Below are 27,555 nucleotides of genomic sequence, written 5' to 3'. Positions count from 1 at the left end.
CATGAATCCTGTTGATATGTTTCCAGAAAATAAATATGTTTCTGGCATATGTTTCCAGAAAATAAAGTAAAACTGTGGCTTCGAGAAACACAAACAAATAAACACTTAGAATTAACCCAGTGTTGGATGTAAAAGACTAAACTCATAGCTATATTTTAGCTATTTAAAATGCCCTCTGAATTAATCTTCATAGAAATCTGATTCTCAACCCAAGGCATGTGACGCACAGTCCATGAATTGCGCTTTTAATATTATTGCTTTTCAGTCTTTCAAAGCTTCCCCTAATTATTCCAGTGTAAATTTGACTATGTAATGATGACCTATGGAAAGCTGCCTTTTTACCTTTGAGCTGGAGTTGCATTTCCCAATCACCAGCACAAAGGCTCTTTTATACACAGGCTGCTCCTTGACTGTAAAAAAATCACAAGAAAATGTAACTGTATACAATGGCCATTAGTATTCCACAGGGAGGATTTGTGTTTTGTGTTTGAGGCAGTTCACATTAAATTCAAGGTCTTAACACTCCTTTGAGGCCTCTCAGGCCCCCATTGGTACTCTTGAAAAGGCTTTTATTTCTTCAACATATGTAAATTGCAAAAGTGGAATTCAATGTGATTTAATAACATCTCCTTAAGAGCTCAGAGGAGACAAAGGTTTTAATAAATGAAATAGTAGAGGAAATTGAAGTTCCAGCATTTCGATGTAATGTGATCATGAAGATGGAAAATAATATTTAGTGAAATTAAAAGGTCAGGCTCAGAATGTACATCACTCTTAATCTACATTTGCTCCTTTCATTTAATTCATCTGACATGTTTCTGTCCTTTCAAGGGGATTCTCAAGCAAGATCTATTGGATAAAGAATTATTAGTGAAATGGCCTTGGGGGTCAGTTTTTAAAATATGTTAATCAGACTTAGATGGGAGTAAATTTTAAAAGACCACTTAAAGGAAGTTTTATCCACCACACATGCACCTTCACCGAAGCTTTACATTGTCATTTGGCATAATACAATCATTTATAGTGATATACTTCATTTTATTATTTTAAATTTCCTCAAATATTTTTCTTCATAAAGATTTAAGCTGCAAGATTGCTAGATAGATAGATCCCAGCTGTGAGTTACTCTCATTTGAAGAAGCCATTGCATTTAACATTCAGTGGAAAAAATGGTTAAGTTAAAATGGATTTTCTTCAGCTTGATGAGTTGCTAGTGTTTATGTATCACCTGTACTTAGCTACTGCTGTCACAAGTCTGCCTTGTCCTGTATCATTAACTAGGAATCTTAAGCTAGCAGTCATGTATTAGAGTTACCATTTTGTATGTTGTTAAAGAGCATTAGAAACCTTTCATTTCCAGAGGAAGCAACAAAGCAAAAATAAAATAAAAATAAAAGGAAGATTTACTTGTGTAGATTTTCTTCTCTGATCAGATGTATTACAAATAAATACAAACACTTTCATGGAGTAGGAGGGGAAGTGCAGAATAGAAGCTTCAGTGATGTTTGGGAAACTGTAAAAGTTTTAAAATATATCCTGCTGAATTCAGTGCTATGATTTTAAATCCACATTTAATACATGTGCAGATGCTAGCCTGATTCTAGTACTATTGATTTACTCATTCCTTCATTCTTTCAAGAAATATTTCACATATATGTAGGGGTAGAAAATTTTCCTTCGATGATTCTAGGTCCTTTGGCTGGTCTAATAATTAAATTGGCATAATTTAATTATGGAGAAAAGCAAATCTAATTTTTTATGTAGGAGAAGCCCCCCAGAATATGAGACCTACAGGCAGTCAGGCAGTTGAGGGGACTATCTGCCATCTTGAGCAGGAATGGGATAGGGACCTGGGGCTTCAAAGAGGAGGCAATTCACAGGATGATATGAAGAGCAGATGTTTGTCCTGCCATGTAGGTAAGTCTTTCAGATAAAAAGTTATCTCTAGTAATAGCTCTCTTTCTGGGCCTGGTTCCCTATCTAAATTCTTTTAGGCAGCTAAGGGAGAGGTAAAAGCTTTTCTTATGTCTGCTGAGATTTGATTGCCTCCAGCTCAAAATAATCCACATGTTAAAGTGGCGCATTTGGCGGGGGGGGGGGGGGGGGGGGGGGGGGGTGGGGGGGGGGGGTGCGGGGGGGGGCACAGGGCGACATATTCTGCTCCCCCTTCATATACCTACTATGAGTCAGTGTCAGGGCTGAGTTCAGAGAATTGAAACAAAAGCCCACCAGATAAAGTTCCTATCTCCCTGGAGCTTACAGCCTAGAGGAGAAAAAAGCACGAATAAATATGCAATTACAAAGTGCTAAATAAAAAGAAAGTATCTGGACCTATAAGTATATATGATAAAAGGGCCTGGCTTACCCTGGGGAAATCAGGGAAGTCTTCCTTGAGATAGTAACATTTAAGATGAGTACCAAAAGTAGAGTAGGAACTTTCAAACACCTACTTATGAAGTGGCATTTTTCAAGGCCCAGAGTTCAAAGCTAAGACCTTAAAATCTACTGGAGGGAGAGACTTTTGTATGAATGATTTTACTGCAATAAAAGTCATGCTATAATTGAGGCCAATATGCAATGGAGAGATGTTCTATTTTATTACAAAAAAAAATTAAAAAATAAAAAACAAACAAAAAATCCCTTAGCATTGCTTAAAAGACTGTTGAAAATCCTCCCTAAAAATGTTACCTTATCTGTGTCCATCTTTTTTTTATATATATATAAATTTATTTATTTTATTTATTTTTATGTTTGGCTGTGTTGGGTCTTCGTTGCTGCAAGTGGGCTTTCTCTAGTTGCGGCGAGCGGGGGCTACTCTTCATTGCAGAGCGCGGGCTTCTCATTGCGGTGGCTTTTCTTGTTGCAAAGCATGGACTCTAGGCACACGGGCTTTGGTAGTTGTGGCTCTCAGGCTCAGTAGTTTTGGCTTGCAGGCTCTAGAGCACAGGCTCAGTAGTTGTGGCACACGGGCTTAGTTGCTCTGAGGCATGTGGGATCTTCCCAGACCAGGGCTCGAACCCATGCCCCCTGCATTGGCAGGTGGATTTCTTAACCACTGCACCACCAGGGAAGCCCCTCTGTGTCCATCTTGAATCTGGTTTACGTTGTGTCCCTTGCTCAGGTCCTCTGTAACTTTATATTATCTAACACTTTATATTCACATAGACATCTCTTATTTCTTTTCAAGGTCTTTGATGACTTGACAAACTTAGACAACACCTGAAATCTTGTGAACGAAATTAAATGGTGCATAGAGGCATGCATATTATTATATTTTACTAAAATACACATTAGATTTTCCTAAAACACAAACAAACAAACAACCTTGAGTAAAATGCTACTGCCTATCAGGAAGTTTTCCAAAGGACCGTTTGAAAATATTAAATAAACTGACACACTCAACTTGAAATCCCTGAGCCAAGTTTTCTAAATATTAGGTATTAAAATCCATATGTGAAAGATAGTACCAAGGGACTCATTTTTTCAGCCTAAATGTGCTGTTCTAATAACACTGTCCACGGGCAATGTCACTGCTATTGAGAGGGAAGACCCAGAGTTTTGTGAAAACTGAACACATCGTTTATGACATTTTGAAATAACTTTTATTTGAAAAAAATATTGACATTCTGAATGCTTACAAAAATAATCTTATGACTTCTATTGGTGGGTCATTAAATAAATATGGGTACAGAGAGCTGTGTATTTTATTTTTTAAAAAATTCAAAAAAACAGAATTTATTTTTAAGATAATGTATTCATTGATCTAGAATGGACTGTATTTTAGAGATCATCTGTTATATAGTCCAACCTCCTCAGTTTATACACAAGCATGAGAATGCTCCAGATCATCCCATTGGTTAGCAGCAGAATTAGGAAGAGAATCCTGGTCTACTGACTGTCAGTTCGATGCTGTTTCCAACCCACAGCACTGGCTCTTTATTACCTGGTCCATATTCCACGGGAATAACAATTGGTAAGAAAGAAGAAGGATGAATTGCCGAGCTACCCATACATTTTCAACACTGCAAAATCAAGCAGCATTGGTTCTCCCTAAATGGATCACAGAGCATTCAAATTATTAAATAAATAAATAAGAATTTGGTACCTTCTTTAAGAATCTATTAAAACGCTCAAAAAGATTGTCTGTATTCTCTCCTCTTTAGTCTGTTGAACTTGACAGGAGACTCAGACAATTTAGGTAAACATCATGGTTCTAGAAGATTGCAAGTCTGTATTGCAGAGCATTTTCACAGCAGGGTGTTCAGCGATGCTCGGAATTTAACATGTAATTGGATGAATATGTTTAAACTGTCAGCCTATCTTCCTTATCAAAGAAGAATGGGAAAGTAAAGGAGCTATGCCAAGACTGAGTTCAGGTAAATGATAGATCCAAGAAAAACCTCTGTAGTTGGCCCATGTCTTGTATGACTTTGGGAAATAAGCATTTGCTTTACTGACCGTAGTGCTTTCTCTTTGTCTTTCTGTTTCTCTGTCTCTCCCTCTTTGTCCCTTGTCTCTCTCTCTCTCCCTGACTCAGATGTTGCTTATTTTTTATTTCCACTTTAATATTTTATATAAAATCTTCATACTTACACCCACCTCACCCCTCCACCTTCACACATACACATATGTATCTCCAGGAACATATGTAAATTTCTAACTTTGCCTCTTCCATGCAGCCTCTGCCTCTGCCTGCCTCTACAACTACTCCCAGGCGTTGACCCATTTCTTTTTTGTTCCAGTTCTCACTCTTATAACTCATCCAGAAGGCAGACTAAACCCATGATGGGAATTCGCTGGTGGTCCAGTGCTTAAGACTCAGCACTTTCACTGCCATGGTCCCAGGTTCAATCCCCGAGGCACAGCAAAAACAAAACGTGATGAAGAGTGTGTGCCCTAGAGTTAGGTGATCTTCTGAATGCAAACTGTACCTACCTCAGGTGTATTCCTGAGGAGCTGGTTTTAGTCATAAAAAGCTAGGTTTACTCACCAGTGAAATGCACGTATTAAAGGTATAAGAATCATGTACATGATAATCACTAATTGAATGGGGTTACAGCAGCATAAAATATGACAATAAGTATCAGTTCTTTTTAATTATTTTTAATCTTGATGTAATCCCAGTCATTACCCAATCATTACCCTTTTTTTGCTCACTGCATATTATAGAATGCAGATCTAGCCAATCTTCACATAAATCTGATTTATAATCTTGGACTTCATTGTAAAATTCCTTTCCTAAGTAAACATGACCCTCAGCTGAGACCTGAAAATAAACCATAAACTTCATATCATAGGTTTATGGAAGATCTTTGAATAATGTTGGCTGACTTTAATAATAATGACTTTAATATAGACTTCTTCAGATTGTTGACATTTCTTCAAGTTGCAGTGCCATTAAAGGGGCACTTGGATAGCCATCCTAAGTCAGAAGTGGTGACCTGAGGTGGTCACTTTATATTGAAAGGGAAGGGAGGCATATGCAATTACATCTAAGGAAGTATTTTTTTCTTTTTCCTAGCATTGCAAGGCCCCATACCTCTCTCCACAATTAGTATGAGGGGTCAATAGTTGGAATAAAGCCTCTGAACTCAGATTGGGCTAATATGGAATGTGGTATAAAAATATGAAGTCCAATCATAAGGCTTCTCAACCACACTAGCTGTATATATGAAGCATTTAGTTTTGTTTTTGTGTGTGTTTTCTTTTTCTGTTTTTTGTTTGTTCATTTGCTAGCAATGGACACCATGGCTGATTCAAGAAAAAAGGAAAGGAAGGAAATAAAAGACAAGCATAAAAAGGAAAGGAAAATAAAGAAAATAAATTTAACATTATTTATGGAAAAGGTCAAAAAATCAAAGCAAAGTTGAAGAATCAGATCTGGGAAAGGACAGGAGTCAGGAGTCAGGACAGCTTGGGGATTTAGGGTGAGAACATCAGAGGTAGTCTTATCTGGATCACCTGGGGTAAAGCAGCTTCAATAGATATGTCGCTTTTTCTGCTCAAGATTCACATTTCCAGGAGGAAGAATCAGATTTTCCAGTTTAACCAAGGAAGTTCTAGGCATTTTGATCACCTTTCCCACAAAGACGTTAAGCAAATGGGGAAGAGAGGCAATTCTCCAAGGCAGAACAGAGCTGTTGACACTAGAAGATTAATGTATCCTAGGCCAGCCAACTCAACAGATCAGCACAATGGTTTTCACATGGGGGTCTGCACATTCTTGGAAGTTTCATCAGTTTCAGTAATTTTACTGGAGTAACCAGTGAAATATGAGGCTGGTAAAGCTACAAAGTTATTGTTGAATGTGGGGGCATGTAAGTCAAATCACACAATGACATTGTAGCTAATCTACTCATATCACCACATTATCTTCAAAATTAATATGCAAATTTAGGTTAGAGTATCAATATCCAATAAATAAGAAATATACCCAAAATTTCTTGGATATTTATGATGACGAGTTGCAAGAAATATCACTCCTGGCATGTCACAGCAATTGTTCAGAGGCCTGCACCAGCTCACCTACCCCCATCCTGCCCCCAGCCATACTCACACACATCCTCTTTATTTCAGGTTTAGATAATTTTCCTTCTTGGGTGATTTAAACAGTCTACACAAAATGATTCAATCATTGTGCTGACTCAATACTGAGACACTTATAATGTTGGGACTAAAATCACAACATCAGTCTTCAGCTTAACATGCTTAATCATGAGTCATAAAACGACCCCACATTTCATTTTTATATGATTTATCACGTTATATGGAGTGAATTACATGTCATCTTCCTTATGAGTTTTGTTTGAGGATTTTATTTATATAGCTCTATTTGCCTTTTCTTCTCTAGAATATAATTAGTAGAGTCCACAATATATACAAAATCAGGGGGAAAATTGTGATATTTAACATTCTAGTATAATGCCATAACACACTGGCTAGAATAGTAGGAACACACAGATAATTACTTAGGGGCCTAGTCAGAATATGGATAGAATAGTGAATTTCCTTCTACAAACACACATACACACACACACACACACACACACATACACACAAAGTCAAGCAGTCAGTGAAATGGGGCAGATAGAACTCTGCTTATATTTTTAGACACTCGAACAAGTTCTTATATTTTAGTCATGCAAATTTAAACTTTATGACTGAGATGTTATTTTTTTTCCTGTGTGTAAAGTCAGTATAATTAAAACTTCCCTAACTACATTAAAGTAATAGTTGAGGATTCAATGACCTCACTCACAGAAAAAGAGACATACACACTGTAAAGTTCTAGACTAGACATTTATTATTAGTTTTAGTACTTATGGGCTTTTGATATTTTCTAAATAAACTTCTCTAGCCAAAGGGAATAGAATCTTACTTGAAAACATTGTTCAGGTTTCAAACACAAAGGTTTCATATGGGAATGATTTTTCCAAAAGTACAGTATATCATTCCTTTCTCCAGTTCAGCTCCAACTCAATCCACAAAGTTCAGCTAAAATCCAAGTTTTTGTCTGAAGTCTTCCCTATCTCCTTCATCTTAAAATGATGATAATTTTATGATAGTGCAGTTAAAGGCTGGAGTAATCTGTGATTTCAGCAATTTTCAACATGGATAAATTCAAGATCAGAAAGGATGGAAATCTGGAAAAATGGCCTTGTTTTAGAGACTAGACTAACTTGTCAGTCAGAGAGGGAGTGCCCAGAATTTAAATCCTGGTGAAATATTGTCCAGGGAAATAAAGGTGCCAAGAATACTCATAGAGCATTTCCTAACAATAGCCAGATTATCTGCATTTGCTAGAACAGTGCTCATAATTCCAAAAGACATGCCTGTATGGAAGGGAAGTGGATTGATTACCAGAAGGATGGATGTTAAATTAAGATACCACCAGACTCAGATCTGTTTACTTTTCTTTTGAAGTTGTGGCTAGCTTAACCGCTCTTAGCATTATTAACTTTATTTGTAAAATGGGAATGTTGTCTACCTAATATGAGTTATAATTAAATGAAACAATGCATGAGTGGATAACACACATGTATAAAAAAAGGTTATAATAATATTGACTCCATCTCTTCTCTGTATGCTACAGAGACAGAATACTGGCTGGCATCAAAGGGTACAGCTCTAGGTATGGAGGGCAAAATGGGAGGCACAAATGAAAAACTAGAGCCCCAGTCTAAATGACCTGTTACAAGTGTTGCTATTAAATTCTTATTTTATTTATCTTTGCAAATATTTAGGTCTTGTCTACTCATGATTGTAAACTCAGACACCCTCTTCAAAACCATTTTTCCCAGCTCTCAACCTCCTTTCATTTTTGATTGTTCTTGTTTTTTGAATTGTTGCTTAATAGCAAATGTGTTTTTGGCACCTACCTGCAGTTTGGCAAACATTGTGCTGAGTTATTGAAAATTCTAAAGAAGAAATATACTCTGCTCTCAAGCAACTTTTATTCTCACTATAAAGACAAGAACAATGCATATCAACTAACAGAAATGAGTACTAAAACAAAAATGAGAAACTTATTCTTTAACCTGAGAGTTAATGAATTTTTAATGAATTTAATGAATTTCTAATAGAAGCTAGGTGGTATCAAAATAAGCAAATATGTATGCTGTAGATGGCATTGTACATTCATTGAGCCCTTGAAAGAGTGACTGGGGAGAAATAATGCTTAATGATTAATTGTTATTTGAATAAATTAATATATACATAACCCTTTTGGAAAGCATTGTAAAAGTTCATATCATGAAAAGCTCAAACATCATTTATATATTTTGGTCAATGATGAGGGAAAAAAGCCTACACACAAACATGCACACACATATATATAAAACATATTCATATTTATCATATAAAAGTTATTAAAGTTAAATGCCCATTAATGCTTATATAATATATTCACTGGTCAGATCATTATTAAAATGCTAACATGGGAATTATACATTTGAAGCAACTGGGAAATACTATGTGATAAGACTTGTATCTCTTTATTTTTTCCTTAAACGTGATACCTTATTTCTGCTTTTATTTGAATTTTATCCTGATGTATATTTTTATGTAACAGCCAAAAATTCTTTATGAAATGGGTAGGCATAAATATAGATAAAAAACTAAAATATGGTGTCACTTTCTATAGAAGCTGTTTATATATCTAGCTTTTTGTTTAGTATTTTATTAAATATACATTCTCTATTTTTGGAGCATATAAATTATAGATTTTTTATATTAATGATTGTGTGGATACTATTTTTTATCAGCTTTGTACAAGATGCTAAAGGGGCAGGCTATATCCTACATGTGATATAATTAAAAATCAGAGAGGGGCTTCCCTGGTGGCGCAGTGGTTGAGAGTCCACGTGCCGATGCAGGGGACATGGGTTCGTGTCCCGGTCCGGGAAGATCCCACATGCCGCGGAGCGGCTGGGCCCGTGAGCCATGGCCGCTGAGCCTGCACGTCTGGAGCCTGTGCTCTACAATGGGAGAGGCCACAACAGTGAGAGGCCCGCGTACTGCAAAACACAAAAAAAAAATCAGAGAGATATTAAGTAACTCTCTCAAGGTCCCCAGCAGAACACAATCTTTTGTCTATAACCAAACTGTCTCTTCAAACTGCAGTTTCTGGGAAAAAACCCCAAAATGCAGACTTTTGTTTGTGGCAGAAAAAGTGGATTTTGTACAAGATAAACCATTCAAATTCTGAAAGGGAACAATGAATTCATTAATTGATTTTCATTCTAAAGTGTTAGATATTTTCCTCTGAAGATGCCTTACATAATGTTGTGGTGTAGGGAGTTCAGGTGTTTATTAATAATGATGAAATGAATAATCCCTTACATTAGTACAGTGCTTTACCGATTACAAGGCATTCTAACATCTTTGATTTCATTTAATTCTTTGAAACAACTTGTAAAGTAGGCAGGATGAATTTAATTATCCTTATTTTATCTGGAAGCAAATTAAAGTTCAGTGAGGTTAAGCTAATGCTGAAAATTTCACAGAAACTGGAGGGGTTGATACTTAATCCTGGACTCTAAATTCTAGAACAGTAGCTCCCTTTTTTTCCTACAACAGTAATACTTATCAAACTGTGAACCTTTATCAAAGGAAAAAAAAAATCACGGTCTATCATTATTTCCATATGATTAAAATATGCACACACATAAACTGGTTATAAATTCCTTAAACTTTTAGCTTATATAAAATTATAAAAACCAAAAATCACACATAAAATGCTGAAACAATAAAAAGACCTCCATGTGTCCAATAAGATTATCATTTGCAGGAACTGAATTATTGCTCAGCATGTGAAAATAGCACCAACTGCTAAGAATAAGGTTCTTTGAATTTGCATAGAATATATTACTGTGTGTGCCATGTCAAGACTTAGTGCTTCTTGAAATGTTCTTGTTTGAAATACTGAAGAAACTTCTTTCATTCAGCTCACTGTGCTCTGGTCCTGGCTTTACTTGGCATAATTGCATCACTTACACATAAAGTTGACTTCTGTTGTTTTTGCATTAACCAAATAGTACTATTGGTATGAATTTGATCATAAATCCAAATGCAAATACGCGCTGAATTCTAGCGACAGCCCTCAGTCACATAGTGTTCATTCACTGCACTCAGGATATGTTTATATAGTTTATCTGATTATAATCAAAGTGAGTAAAATAAATATTAATAAAAACAACTTACAGCAAACCTGTGTACCTTAGAGAACATTTGCAGGCAATTTCAGAGATTAATGAATATATTTAGGAATGTTTTACTCTATATACAGCATTTCCTTAGTATGGAAAAAGTATTCACTTAGTATTTTCTTCTATCAGGCATCATAATTTGTGCCTAAGTTCTCAGAACACCTCAGTGGAGGAGGTATTATTTGAACTTTATTAGTAGATGGAATAAAGCTGGGAGACAATAACATGCTCAAGGTTGCAAGAAAAAAATAAATGCTGGAATCAGAATGTTGACCCAAATCTATTTGTACGCTGATAGAGGATTTCAGAATGAGACTCCCAAAAATGTCACTTTTGCAAGAGGATTATTTGAGGTAAAGGCAGTGGAAAGTCTGCAGGTTCTACTGTCCCTCTCTTAACTACCTAGAAGAATTTAAATAGAGGATTTTTCCCAGATAAGAGTTATTACCAGAGATACATTTCATCTAAGTGGCCTCATCTATTTGGCAGGGCAAACATCTAATTACCAAACATCTGTTCTTCTTATCATCTTTTGAATGACCCTCCTGTCCCTGGCAGCCCCAGGCCCCTGCCCCATTCCTTAGCTCAGAATGGCATATAGACCTCATTTTACCTTTCTGTCTCAGAACTTCACATGTATGTGGTGTCTCTGACCCTTTCATGGGTATAGGGTTACTGTATGTATGAAATTAAATTTTATTTTCCCCTGTTACTCTGTTTCATGTCAACTGAATTCTTAGTCTAGTCAGAAGAACCTAGAAGGGTAGAGGGAAGCTTTCTTCTTCCCCAACACTGACTCTACTTTCTTTCCCCCACGCTAGTCTAGATCTGAAAGTAATCTGTTTCATCAACTAAGAACAATCCTGATTTTAGCCAACGTCCAACAAAACATCCTTATCATACAAGGGGAAAAAACAACAACAACAACAAATATCAATTCCTTGCCAGTGTAGCTCTACCTTGGTAAATTATAGGGTTATGTAGACCTCCAGGCAACTAGAGTATAAGACACGAGCTTCAAGTAAAGTCAAGATTAGTTATTTATTAATGTGTGGGGACAATGTTTCTTTGAAATGTTTAAATAATATGTCTTGGTTTTGCTTGCTGAAATGTTTGTTTCTATACTGAAGGAGAATGCAGTGTCCAGCAAATGTTGAAAAAGTGTGCCTTTTAGGTTAGCCAGAAATCTATAGTTGTTAACAACATAAAACTTCCAATTTCAGTGTAATAACTATACTAATACATTTACACGCATAGTTAGATTGAGAGATCATACACACTTTTTCACCTCTTTTCCAGCAATCAAGTGTCCTAGCCTTATTTATCTTGCTTATGGCTTGTGGATAACTTTTCATAAGCCCATGCTGTTAGCATTGTTCACACACATCTCAGTCTTCTCCCTCCAGACTGAGACAAGAGGACAATTTGGAGGGTCTTTTTTTCCCCCTCAAACTGTATTGCAGATATATTTGCTCTAAGTCTGTTTTCCTGTTTACTTAATTTTCCAGGTCCAACTTTAACTTCTCCTTTGCTAATTATTTCCAAGTAAATGGTGTACCATTTCCTCTTAATGACATCAAAGGTCTTTTCACATAAATGAAAGTTTGGGGTAAATGTAACTTAAATGTTGGGAAGTGATGGTTTTATAGATAGAGGGACATTCAGTTGTTGAGCCACAGATTTGAAATCCCACTAGTAATAATTCATTAATGTATATATTTTTACACTTGATTTTGAAATTACTAAAATCAGGTACTATGCCTGTGGTGTTCAAAGCATGGTTTTGAAACATACTTGAATTCTGTAAATTTTATTTTGATAAGAAAAAAATAGCTATTCTTTATTCATTTGTTCAAGCTATTCATCAAAATGTCATTTCTGTTTTTACAATCTTTCAATTGATAATTCAGTCTGAGCTTTGGTACTTCATTTTGAAATACTGTGGAGAGGCTTCTTCTATTTTTGGGTAACTATGGTACTAAGAGTCTTGTTTTTTATTAAGCCAAACCTGGCATGTAGCTTATGCTGATTAATAGTATTTCTAACATTGAGTAATATATCCAACATCGTATCAGTTTGGAGCTTTATTCTGTATAATGATCTTAAAAATACCTAAGGTAAGGAAATTTTATTACCTTCCATCTCTTTTCCAGGGTGAAGATTCATGGGTTTCTGATTTCTGCTTCATTTACAATTGTTATCATTTTAGCCTGAATGTGCTTTCACTTAGTTATATTTCTCTTAATAAGTAATTCACAGAAATAGCCTCTGCCTACCAGCTGAAATCTGTTTGGTTGTCATAAAGAAGAATGAAGTCCCATGTCCAGCACTGTGGGAATTATGTTATTTTCATGAATTCAATATTTGCTCGACCTTTTATTCTTTTCTGTAACAACAGTAAGATCTCTCTCTCCAAGAGTTCCACAATAATCTCCCTCAACCAGATGCACCTACCAATTTTTTAATGTACAATTCTTAATATATAATTTTAAATATAATGCAGGAATTAACATTTATCCCATTTGCCCTTCTATTTCATCATCTCCTTTATTATATATTACCCTGGTCATGCAGCAAATGAACAGTGGATATTTATGTCTTTATTTCTTGGTGTATGTAGCTCATCGTCACATACGTGTTCTTGAATTTTTATGTTTGTTTTCATTAGTTAATTTTGTATACTGTCTAAATCTGACTGTGCCTAAAAATGAAAATTATTTCTAAGGGATCAAAATTATAGTATTATCTTATGTACTTTACTTAAATGGCAGTTTAGTATCTTTAAGTTATGCGTGGATGTCAGATACTTTACATCTACAAGTCTCAGAATGTAAAAGTGGCACCAGGAAATATTATACCATTAGACAGCATCTCAGAATCATATTGAACTCCAAATGGATAATCTTCATATTTAATGTCCAATCATGGGCCTAGAGTAGAATGAGAAGGGATTTAATTTCATTATTGACTAGTAACACTGAGTTATAAAGAAGAAAAACAGACAATAGAGAAAATTAATGATAAGCCAACATTATATAGACATATTTATGTCTATATTGATATCTATATCTATCGATATCATTTATAGTCAAAAAGAGTAAGAGTTAGAATGAGGACTAGGGAGACAGAAGGAGAGAGATTAAAATTTTTGTCTTATTAATTTTTTTTCTCTTACAGTTTAGCCTGATGTAGAGTAGAAACACTATAGCCTTGGAGTTAGAGAAAGCCTTACTTAAATATTTTTTTATGAGATTCTATTTGCCCATAATTAAATTGAAAAAGAGTGCATTGGAGACTAATAATGTCAGGAGCATATATATATATGTACACACACATGTAATTATATACATAAATATATATATAGTCCTCCATACAGTGTCTAAAACATTGTAGCTGGTGCTACTCTGTCTTTTCCATATCAGACAGTGAGTCTTTTCTCAGTATTCATCTCCTATGTCCTTTCCTGAACCAAACTGCATATAAATGAAGCAAGTGATAAATAAATCATATAATATATTTAGTTTTAAAGTAAGTTAACTTCCAAATCCAAGAATCAGTCATCCCATTATGAGTCACTGGAGATAGTCACACCCATGATCTCAGATGTTTCTTGGATCTCTTGAAATTATCCCTGCTTTCCAGCTGTCCCCTCCCTTCTTCAACGTCCAGTAGAACTGGCTCAATAAATGTGGCCTTTACCGCAATCAATTCCTCCAAAGACTGATTAGTATAAAAATTCGAGACACTAATGCATCTTGAATCTATAAATCCTGCCCACCGTGGGCAGACTTCTGTGTCATCATTTATCATTTTTTCTACTGTTTCATCATAACTATCCATTGTGATTATATTATAGTCTATCTCAGATATAATCATAAATGAGACTTCTGGGTTTATTAAACTTTACTCAATCTCTGGGTTCACTTAGTACTCAATGTAGATATTGGAGGCTTTTATAGGAGAGCAAAATTTGCCACCCTAAAATGTGTCTCTTTGGAATATTATTTTAAGGTGGTTATTTTCTGAGAAACAGCAGACATGGGAAAAATTCTAAACACAGGTAGGAATTACCTTTTTCTAAGAAACATTTACATTTTTAAGGGAAATCTCCATTTGTAAGGATGTCTCACTATCTGTACCTAGAGGAGGAGGATAACCAAATCTCTAGAAACCATTATCAGTGGAGAGGGCAATGACTTTAATCTGCATCACAATCACACTTGTTTACTGTGATTTTCCTGGTAACCTCCCATAACTGATTCTTCCCATCCTCAGCGTCTTCTTTTGTCTTTGGCTGAGGATGGTACTTAAGGTGAGGGCTTTGGCCATTTTGGGTGAGTTATTCAGTTTTTCTGGGTCTCTCCCATGTGTACCTGTTATTAAGATTTGATTTTCTCTTGTTAATCGGTCTCATGTCAATTTAATTCTTAGACTATGCAGAAGAATCTAGAAGGGTAGGCGACAATTTCTTCCTTCCCAACCTTTTCAGTGAGTGATAGCTATTAGGATTAGTATTGGTATTCATTTTCTCTAAATTCCCATTACATCGCAAATTAGATTTCATGATGCTGTGGGAAAGGAAAAATAGTTTTCCTTCTACCCTTCTAGTTTCTTGGCTGAGCCCTCCCTATAATAAAAATATAATAATAGAAGAAAAACAAACAGAATTATAATAACACATATACCTCCTGGATGCATGGGAGATACCCAGGAAAACTGAGTAGCTTTCTGAAATGGCCCCAGCCATCACCTTAAATACCATCTCCAGTTAAAGATAAAAGAGGTTGGGGGTGGGAAGCCACTTATGGGAGATTTTCAAGCAAAATACAGTAAAGGAGGGTATGGCTGTTTTGCAGATTTAAGTCTCTGCTTTTTCCGTTCATAAGAGTTTCTTGAGATTTAGTCATCCTTCTCTTCCTGGTACAGAGAGGGAGACACCTACAAATAGAGGTTTCCCTAATAATGTAAATGTCTCTTACAAAAGGGTAACTTCTACTTGGTTTTCAGAGTTTGCTTATCCAGTGTCTGCTCTTCCTTAAAAGTAATCAACCTAAAATAATCTTTATGCCAAAGAGGCATATTGGGGGTGACAAATTATACTTCCCTTTAATGCTTACATTTATATCCTTTTCAAAATAATTTTAGTCTGTATTACAGGTGCTGGGTAGAAGGTGAGAACATAATGAAAAACACATCCCTGCATTCTTGGCAGTGTACATTCTAAGTGATAAGTGTATAAGTCAGTGTATAATCACTAAGATAAGTATGATGAAGTAAAAGTGTGTTGTTCTATGAGAATATATAAAAGAGTTGGACATAAGATGAGAATTTGGAGAAGGCTCCCTTGAGAAAGCAATATTTTATCTGGAGTCCGAAAGATGAGGAGGAGTTAAATAGGCCAAGGTGGATTATAAAGTACAAAGAAGTGTATTGGAGAAAAGGTGTTGGATAAAGCTTCTGAGGCAGCTGAGAGATCTTATGCATGTTATCAGAACTAAAAGACATGGATGAGTGTGAAAATGCTAGGTGTCGTTTCGGGGGGTTCCAAGGAACTCTGGTCCGGTCCTTAATGTCTCAGCACAGAAAGAATTCAGCCAGAGGCAAAGTGATAAATAAGAAGTGGTTAGAATAGGATGCTTGTGAGACTTACAAGCCGGTGGGTGAGAGGGTGCTGTGCCCTGAGAACTTAGTGGGTTACAGTTTTATAATCAAAGGAAAAGTGGGGAGGGGGAAGAGACCACCTTCTTCCTCATTCTTGAGTAGACGTCAAGCTTCCATCATGAGCTCCTTCTCCAGGTTGGGTTTCTTGTCCCTACATGGTCAGGCCAGGACTGTCATGACACTGTGGAAATTATTGTTTTTTACGTGTGCAAAGAGCATGTCTTAGGGGTCATAAACTTACTGAGCTCACTGAGCAGGGTGTGGGTCTCATGGCACCATTGTTCTATTGTTCGGGGGCATGTCTCATGCTTCTGTTACATGGTTTTCTTGCTAAGCAAGCCTGCTTGGTTTTGTGGTTAAGGAAACCTGCTTTCTTGAGTGATCATTAACTTACAGGGGTCTCCCATACTTTTTCTTTACTTACAATCCCCTAGTAGAATTATCCCTATCAAGTGGGTTGGCAAAACTGAAGTACGAGGCGGACTGAGGGATAATGAAAGGATTAATAGACCATGTTAAGAAATTGAAGCTTTATCTAAAGAGCAGTGGAAAGACAGTGAATGGTTTTGTTCATGGGACTGGAATACTGGGATTTGAATTTTAAATAGGTAATTGATAGGGCAGGTGGAGTGTGGTGGGGGAGTAGAAGTGCAGGGAGGTAAGGTAGATGGATAATGCAGATATCCAGGAAAGAATTATTCTTATATTGGACTAAGATGGTGACAAGAGAAATAGGAAAAATGGCAAAAAGTAAATACAAATTTAGATCATTAAGTGTATTTTAGCAAACTGGGAAAGACCCCTTTGGGGTAATAATTATACCTGTGAATCCAAAATAGCTGATACCATGGACAAATTTACCAATCTGGCGGTTACTACAAACCACACATACATATTACTACAAATCATATATATATATATATATATATATATATATATATATATATATGTGTGTGTGTGTTTGTTTGTTTGTTTTTTCTGAATTGGTCCTAGACCTTGAAACTCTGTGGAGCCCTTGAAAACCCCTGGAAACCTTGAAAGTCATTCAGAGTCTGCAGGACCTTAAACATAAAATTTTTTCAGTGTGAGCCATACAAATAAGTTAGTGCTGTTTGTAGTTGATCAATCAGGCATGCCACACGTCAGGTTCTGTCAACAGCAAGAAAGACTGTCACTTCCTTCCTCACTGCTCAAACAAACTTAATTTGAATGGAATTTTAAATGCACAAAGATAAGTTACCTTGACTGGAAACTATAATTTAATCGTTCCTATAATTGATTAAGACAATGGAAAACAAAAAAGAAATGACTACAGAATTTTATAAGCATTTTTGGATGAAAAATGGAGGAAGTTTATTTTTCACCCCCTTCCCAATTGATAACATATTACAACCTCTTCCCAAAATAATAATAATTGCTGACATATAACAATCGTTTGCTCTATGCCAGGCCCTGGAGTAATGTCTTTACATGCATTTTCTTAATTTAATGCTCACAACAATTCAGTGAGGTAGTTTTTCAAACCTGCTTTTGTCAGATGGAGAAGAAAGAACTTAAATGATTTGCCTATGGTCAAAAAGTTTGTAAGTGATAAAGCCAGTATTTAAATAAGTGCTAACACTAAGGTCCATATTTCCACATTTATGCAATACTGTTTTCTACTGTGTGGTTCAAGAGTTTTTGGTAACTGTCCATGTGGAAGTGAGCAGTTTACATGAGGGGGAATGAACTATGTATTTGTGACATTCATTCATTCAATAGGAACTACTGTTACCATGTTATTTTCTGGGAATTTAGTAGCAAGTGTGACAAGCATAAGGTCTGCCATCCTACAACTTTCAGACAAGAAGGAAAGATAGAAAATTGAACAAGGACTAATAATAAAATATAATAAAGCTTATCAAAATGAAAGGACAGAGTGCCCTAGAAATTTATAGCAGGACCAAATATCCTAGTCCTTAGGGGAGAAATAAAACAGTAAAATTTTTAGACACTAGAAGGACAGCCAAGAGTCAAGCAAAGATGAGGGAGGAGAAAAGGAGAATGTTTGCAAAGGCTTTCAGTTGAGAGAGAACAGGTCATGTTTTAGAAAACAAATTAGTACAGTGTGGCTAGAAAGTCAGTGGGAGAGAAAACCATAAGGTTGCTTGATTAGTAAACTAATTCAGTACCATGGAAGACAATGTAAGCCATGTTAAGAAGAGTAGACTTTATCCTCTGCACCATAGGAAGCTATTGAAAAGGGAATCATATGATTAGAAATTTAAGGCTCAGATTGGGTATACTATGCCCAGTGGATAAGGTTAGGGCTACATAGAGACTAGAGCCAGGTAATCAGATACATGATTGTAAAAGGATGTAGTTGACAGAGTACAGTGATCTGGGCCAAGAGACTAAATTCAGCTAGAAAGAAAGAGCATTTGAAAGATATTTAACTCGAGAGATTAGTAGTTTTATGGTGGAGTATATATGGGCTGAGGGAAAACCCCCAGATGTCTGCATTGGATAGATCACTGCATGGTGGAACTGTGCCCTGGGACAAAAAAATGACAAGTATGGAGGAAATCATTACTAATTTATTTTTGGATGAGTTAAATTTAAAGTAATAATGGTATGCCCAATGGGCATGTATCTCTGATGAGCATTGGACAATCTGGAGGGGAACAATGTGCCTGTTTTCTACCAGAAATGGGAGACACTAATGAAACAGGTCATAAGTTAAGATTAAGACCAGCACTGTGGGAGTTTAACCAGATATCTTAGAACCAGGCAGGATTATGGTTCTGGTTTCCTGTAGAGAAAATTGATGACAAGGATGTTAGCCTTTTGGAGAAAGTTTAGGGCTGGCTTTAGTTACAAAGAGGAATGTTACAAAATAGGAAGGGAAATAATAGCAAATCTGGCAGAAATCTAATCCTATGGGTTGATCCAACATATGGAGAGAAAAAGAAGAAACATACTATGGGGATTACAGGATTAACTTTGTGCAACCCAAGATGGTTTGACCAAGAAAGATGCTTGACAAACAGTTTGGTAGCCATCTGAACAATTGCTTATTTGTTCACTACATTTCAAATTTGAGGAAGAAATATACTAATCTTTGTGTGTGGAGTATATTAATCCTTTGAATATGAGTATTAGTAGATATAATAATCCTATCAGTATGATTTACAATTCTAAAAATTACTAAATGACTCAGCTATCAGACTGAGAGTTTAGTGAATTTAGATTGGAGAAGGCTGATTATGGCAGAGGGCAGGTCTTTATCCAGGAATTTGCCTTTGTGTGGTTATTATGTGTTAGTAACTTTGGTTGTTTTGTGGAATATTAACAAATGAGAAAACAGATGCCCTAAGATGTCAAGTAACTTGGCCTAAATTATACTGCTCATGAGTGACAGAACCAGTAGTGGGCTTAGGTGGAGAACCAAGACTGGCAAAAGTTATAGCCTAACCTCCAGGACAGATTTACTTGGAAAGTCACCACCCCACCCCCGCCCCGCCCAACTAGGTAGGCTCCTTGGAAAACTTAGGCTATATTCCTTACAAATAGCCTTTCATACGAAAGAAAGATTGCCAAAAACCTGATGCATATGTTTATAAGTTATTTCTTTCCAAATCATGTTTTGAGTTTCATTCTGTGTATTTTGTCAGTGGTTGCCCTCTGACATCTTTATCCAGGTTGCAGTATTAACAATAATAAATAAGAGGAAAATAAACATGTCCCTATATAAAAAGGGTAGGAATTCTAACTAAAATAATGAAGACTAATTTTTATGGAAAGTTTTTTATCTGTCAATCAAAGTACTGGCTGATTGACCAGCCTTATATTTTACTATTTGACAGATGAGGATGTTGAAGTTCAGAGATATAATTGATTATATTTATTTAAAAATATGAAGTGTTTATTTTTTTATTTGTTTAAAATATGAAGTGTTTATCATAGAAAGAAAAAAATAAGAAAAATCTACCTATTTAGAGGTTGTACTGGGGGTGCCTCATAAGTATGTGACTGAGTGGCAGATCCTAACTTTGCCTGGGCAGTGGGGCTGGAGGAAATTGTGTAGCTGCTGGATAGAGATTTTTATACTTGCTTATAGCTCACCTATTATCCATGTGCATTTTCTAACTTCCCATGCAGTTGGGTTGGGGCTGTGTAACCAGTTCTTGTTTATGCCCTGTAAGCAGAAATAGTGCAAGTCATTTTGGAACACAGACCCTTTGGAGGAATCTTGCCTCTGTGTCTCTTTTCTTCCTCTGTCTCAGCAACCTTGGAAGCTCTGCAGTACAGAATACATAATTAAAAGATGGAGGTAGCCTAGATACCTGAATGAACAGTTTTAGGAGAGTGATAAGAGAACATTCTGAAAAAAAAATGTGTAATTGTGCAATTAAATTTTACACTCTTAATCCACAGAGATTTGGGGATTCTTTGTTATGCAGAGTAGCCTATCCTATCTTGACATAAACTGTAAGGCACAAAGCAGCTCAACTTGAGATACTTGATGAAGCCATAGTGAGTGCCAGTTACAGAGAGATATGCAAGACAGGATGGGCAGAGAAAAGTTACAGCTGTTTTAAAATAAGAGCCTCATGTTCAAAGTCACAGAGTTAGGCAATAGGAATGGTAGATATCAAACACTGGGTTCTCTAAGAAGCCCACTCTTAGGTGGATACTGTGATGCAATAAATTCCTTGAGGAGTGTTCTCAGGATTAACACTGTTGAAGAAATAAATAATGAAGAGTTGAACAGAGGGAGATGTTGCACTGCAATGCAGTCACAGCATTTTTCTGCCATTTTTAACAGGGCACTCTGGAGCTGCAATAGATTTTCAGAAATGTCTTAAATCAGGGCAAAGGGGCCATGACTTTATACCCCACACAAATGGATCAGTAAATTGATGGAGGGTGCCCTCAGGAAGGGAGCATGACCTTGGTCAAAGCAGCTCGTTTCAACTTATGTCACATCCCCAAAAAAGATTTAGCTGAGATTTGTCAGTCCATCAGTACTATTCTTTTTGTAGCTTCAAGAATCTTTCCCCTTCTGGTTCCCTGGGGCTGGACGATGGGATCTAACACAGTAGGCATTAAGGCAAAGTTAGTAGGCGTCTCATGTGACAACTCTATATACTTGGGCAAGTTGAGATGCACAGATGCCCAATAAGTCTGTATTTTTTTGTGTGTTTGTATGTTTGCTTAATATATATATACATATATATTATATATATGTATCTATATTATATATAATATATATTTATATATTATATATATATATTATATATATATATAAATGGAACATTCAGATGTTATAATGCCTCCATGACTGTAGAGTGGCTTGGTATTACGGGTGGGGACTCTCTGGCCCAGTATAGTCAATCATTTGGAAACCATATTGTCTTTTTATTTAGTTCTGCCATATAGGTAAACATGAACTTCTACATGTGACTTCTTGGTGTATTAGAGAAAGTAGGTTCAGCATGTTTTCCTTAATGAAGCTTTCTCTTCAGTTCCTCATTCTAACTGCTGACAGAGATCACTATCCCTCCCTTCTACAGTCTCCTTAGGATAATAAATCTCTCTTTCTCTTTGAGAAAAGTTTTAATATTTAATTGGAAAAAAACTCTTAAAATGTTAGGAAAATATTAAACCAAGCACTGAATAATGCCCAGGAGAGTAGGCAGCTTGATTTGTGCAATGAAGTTTAGTTCATTTGCATTTTTTTCTAATAACAGTGACCTACTAAGTGGATCTTTTTCATGTTCCTTTTTTAAAAGTAAAGTTCTATTGAGTAAGAAAATAAGTCACAAAAGGGGATGTCAGTTTACATTTCTTTGCCAAAGTACTCTTTGAAACAGTGCTTATTTGAACACATTAAATTTGCTCCAAAAGTATTCAGGTCATACATTATTAAATATGTAGCTTTTAACAATTTTAGTTCTTCCAAGATATGTTATATAATACATAATTTGTACTTTTGAGTGAATATTACTGTTTTATGCTTCCAGATGTCCCTGTAATTTGCTATTCAAAGGTTAATGTTATGCACATATTGAAGGTCAAGATTTAGTGGAAATTTAAATGATAAAATGTGATTCAACACATACAATTGTGAAAAAATTTGGCAAAAATGGATTCAGAGGATGGTTAAAGATTAAAGAGGATTAAGGGCTATTTTAACGTGTGAAATTTAATGTATTTTATTGATTCTGAATTATTTATATCATCTAGGTTATAAGCGAGAGGAAAGAGCAAAAGTTTGGAGGTCAGTCAATGTCCATGAACAGTAGATTTTTTCACATCTACACAAAGATTACTCCTATGTTTCATGAGGGATTTTTGGTGTATGTGGTGATTTTTTTAACCTATAAAAACTCCACAGTAGGATACAGAATACAAAAAAATCTTACATTAGTAATAATAACAATGACAACAATAATTAACATTTTGTGCCTCCTATGGTTCGGACAGTATTTATAGTGGTGTTAACATATTTGTATTCCTTTCATCCTCACAAAAAAAAAACCCAAAACAAAACTGACCTTCATTTTATCTTCATGTCACCGAAGAAGAATCTCAGGTGCAGACAGGATCCATAAGTTGCCTAAGGTCACATGCCTAGTAGGAGGCATTGTAGGTTTTTTAAGCCAGACACATTGGCTTCAAACCTGGCATACAACAAACACATGGAAAGATGCTCAGCATCACTAATCATTAGAGAAATGCAAATCAAAACTACAATGAGGTATCACCTCACACCATCAAAAAATCTACAAACAATAAATGCTGGAGAGGATGTGGAGAAAAGGGAACTCTCTTGCACTGTTGGTGGGAATGTAAATTGATACAGCCACTATGGAGAACAGTATGGAGGCTCCTTAAAAAACTACAAATAGAACTACCATACGACCCAGCAATCCCACTACTGGGCATATATCCTGAGAAAACTATAATTCAAAAAGAGTTATGTACCACAATGTTCATTGCAGCTCTATTTACAATATCCAGGACATGGAAGCAACCTAAGTATCCATTGACAGATGAATGGATAAAGAAGGTGTGGCACATATATACAATGGAATATTACTCAGCCATAAAAAGAAACGAAATTGAGTTATTTGTAGTGAGGTGGATGGACCTAGAGTCTCTCATACAGAATGAAATAACTCAAAAAGAGAAAAACAAATACCGTATGCTAAGAGATATATATGGAATCTAAAAAAAAAAGGTTCTGATGAACCTAGGGACAGGACAGAAATAAAGACACAGACGTAGAGAATGGACTTGAGGACACAGGGAGGGGTAAGGATAAGGTGGGATGAAGTGAGAGAGTAACACTGACATATAATACACTACCAAATGTAAAATAGATAGCTAGTGAGATGCAGCTGCATAGCACAGGGAGATCAGCTTGGTGCTTTTCGACCACCTAGAGGGGTGGGATAAGGAGGTAAGGAGGGTGGGAGGGAAACGCAAGAGGGAGGGGATATGGGGATATACGTAAGCATATGGCTGGTTCACTTTGTTATAGAGCAGAAACTAATACAACATTGTAAAGCACTTATACTCTAATAAATATGTTTTTTTTAAAAAAAATATATATATAAGGCAAATAGGAAAAAAACCCCTGGCATAATAAAAAATGTGATATACTGCCTCTTAAAATATGGATTTACATATTTTATTTGCATACATTTTATTTCTCACAAAGAATGATCTTCAGTTTAGGATAACTTACTAGTTCATGGTCCCCTGCCCCCCCAAAACAGCATAGCAACCTTATTCTTTTATGACCTTTCTTCTCTTATACAATCATGATAGTCACTAGAGGCCCATAAGGATCATGAGAAGCAGAGTGAATATTAGAGATGAGTGGAAACAATGTGAGATATTTCTGGCAGATAATTTCACATGGTACTAGTAATTTGTGATTTCAATTTTTATGTTTCCACAATAAAGAAACAGTTTTTAAACGTATCTCCAAAAATGAATAGAGCTATTCCCTTTTTTTTTTTTTTTTTGCGGTCCACGGGCCTCTTCCATTGTGGAGCACAGGGCTCCAGAAGCACAGGCTCAGTGGCCATGGCTCACAGGCCCAGCCGCTCTGCGGCATGTGGGATCTTCCCGGACCGGGGCACAAACCCGTGTCCCCTGCATCAGCACGTGGACTCTCAACCACTGCGCCACCAGGGAAGCCCTTGAATAGAGCTATTTTTTATGGCATCACTATAAATGTAACTTTCTTGAAGTACCATCACTCTCAAGAGCTTTTTAATTCTTAATTTGGAATTGCACTGAGACTTAGCAAGGGAGGAAGAAGATAATGTAGGGATGGGCCAAGTTTTGATAATATAGATTACATGCAGCCCTGTGACACTGCCTAATACAACGACCTACACCAGTGGGAACTCCTGTGAAATCAGGTGGCACAAGGCAATGTAACTAACTATATTTTAAAGTAGACAAACAAGGAAGGACATGGGCTTGTTTACATACATGCATACACACCCTCAGTGAGCTTTTTTAATAAAGTAGTAAAAGATATCATTGCATGAATTCATGATCAGATGGAAAAGATTCACATGCTCTCAAAAACTTTGGAAGCAATATTGTTTGACTTCTGAAAGCTAAAATACATCACAATCAGATGTAATCAAAAGATATTTTCATCCTGGGACAATAAGGATTTATTATAAAAGAGTTCAGAGGAAATTCACAGTTTCCAATAAAGGCAACCTTAACCTCATTAGTTCTTGACTTTCAACAATTGTTTGAGAATCAAATCAATTGAAAATCAGGGTGGCCTGTGGTTTGGAACTTGTGACCACCAGCATGAAATCACTTGTTGAAGAAATGTGTACTCAGTACCAAATCCATAAGGGTTTATTGGGTCTAAGATATTCAATGCAATCTGTTCTCTCTGAAGGTGATGCTTAGCTAATGTTTATTTCATATGGCCGATATGCATGTTTCCTTACTTCAGAGAGGAGTTTACCTTTCACAAGTAGATCTATAACACTATTTATTTGGATTCTTTTCATTTCTCTCTTACAGCTATTTTTCTTTTAAAAAGAACTTACATGCTTTATTTAATCTAACACTAACTGAAACAACATCCTAAGTCATAATTCAGAAAGTGTTAAAAAAAAGAAGTTTAAAGCTTGTTTGAATTGGGAGAAAATATCCGAATCATCAAAGCTTCTGCCTACACTTACCTCACTTCACTGCCTTTCCTCTCCCAGCCAAGTGGCTCTAAGAACTCTTATCTATGTCTGTGGAAGAGATCAAAAATGGAAATGGGTACAACATCCAGTAACAGACTTCCAAAAGCAATTTGATATGTATTTACAGGAAGAGTATAGAAAGAAATAGATCTAGGAAAGATGAAAAAGAGTAGTGGGATGAACACACATTCAGAATGCATTAGGTTTTTAGGAGGATGTACAGAAAGTTTGCAGAAGCAGGTAGAGATGGGTGTGACTGGGTGCTGCTAAAAAGATTAAGGACAACTGTCTTGGTTCATGAATTGGACTTGCAGAGCTAGATGGATGCAGAGGATTTTTGAGGACATTTATTTTGCCTTATAAAGGAGTTTCCCCATTTGTATTTTCTGAGGGGAACATTGAATATTCAAATTCTTTTTTAACTTCTCCGGAATTGTCAAGAAATGTGTTTACTTAGATAGAGACTTTGAGTCTGTGGAACAATAAGCCAATCATTACTGGATCTTTACTTGGCTTATATCATCTCTGGGCAGTAGAGTCACGAATGCATTAGTCAGCTAGACTTATGTCTATTTCAGTATTTTTGAATCTGTGCTCCTAAAAAGTGTCTCAGAGTTTGTTTCTGTGTTAATAAATGTTATATGGGCAGGAAGGGGGGGTATAAAAGAAACAATGAGAGGGAGGGAAGAAGGAAGGTAGGAAGGAAGGAAAGAAGGGAGGGAGGGAGGGAGGGAGGAAGGGAAAGAAAGGAAAACTTTAACAACTTTCTTTGATGCCAGAGTTCTCAGAGCTTTCCCTATGTTCTTCAACATTTTGAAACTCTAAGATGAAAATAAAATACACAACACACCTCAAAGATAATTATCACAGCAAGGTGTGTGTGTTTCTGTGTGTGAAGTGTCACACATGGAAATAGCATTACGTGAAACATACTTGGGATACTGAGCTTTACTCGTGTTTAACCTCAGGATGTCCTAAATCAGCAAGCACTTTTTTTTTTTTTTTGAGAAAGACCAAATTCACATCTCAAATACAAACTATATTTGGTTAACTAATCAGTAAACTTGAATAGCTTATATGTCCATGTATGCACATACACAGAAGAACAATTGCAAATAATGTATCATATAAGGTTCTGATACCAGCTTTCAACAATTGATTACAGAAGTTTGTGAAATTCATAGCAAGCATGGCTAACTGAATTGTTCTCTCATGGTCTGGATCACTTTCTTCAGTCACTGAAGTCAGTAGTACGCACAGATTCCTTATGTGTTCCAAAACCAATCTCTAGAGTCAATGAACTTTATAAGCATGTTTTCCTTCCTTTTCCCCCTGAATCTGTTACTTCTAAGTATAGAAGACTCTCAGTCTTTCCCCTCATTTCTAAATTTCAGACTTTAAAAGCAGAGGCTTCATCTACTATTTCTTTAGCTTTGTTTGCTTTTGTTTGAATTTACAAAGATCTTTGCAATGGTGTCACACCCAGTGAAAAGGAAAACCTTTCTTCTACTTTTTTTTTATCTAGGAACATCTACCCTTCTTCTGTTCTGTAAAATGTAGGCTGCTGCTCTCATTTCAGTGCTGTAGGAAACAGTTTTGCTCTAAGTCTGGCCATTTGAAAGAGTGGAATTCTCTTCTCTGTTTTGTCAAGGGATAAGATCAGTTTCCTAGCAAGAGTGCAATCTGATAGAAGTTCCTTCATTGCACAATTATGGACTGCATATCATTATGCAGTGTCTCCTTCCAGCTAATTCAGGCATTTCTTAAAGAATATACAGCTATTCCTCTGTTGACTCATTAAATTAAATACCTGCAATTAAGTTAGACAATTATCAAATTTGAACACTATATTTAAATGGTTTCTAAATTGGTGGTATGTGGAGAGGCAGGGTTGTCGATGCAAAAGCCACATAAAATGAAATATAAATCCTTTAGGTACTTAAAACAAAATATAAATGTGATGCAAA

This window comes from Delphinapterus leucas, chromosome 20 (genome assembly GCF_059928025.1).
Source record: "Delphinapterus leucas isolate spDelLeu-1000000601 "Yukka" chromosome 20, BTC_Dleu_Yukka2, whole genome shotgun sequence".
Classification (NCBI taxonomy): domain Eukaryota; kingdom Metazoa; phylum Chordata; class Mammalia; order Artiodactyla; family Monodontidae; genus Delphinapterus; species Delphinapterus leucas.
The sequence above is the reverse complement of the archived record's forward strand: the minus strand, read 5'-3'. Positions refer to the sequence as shown.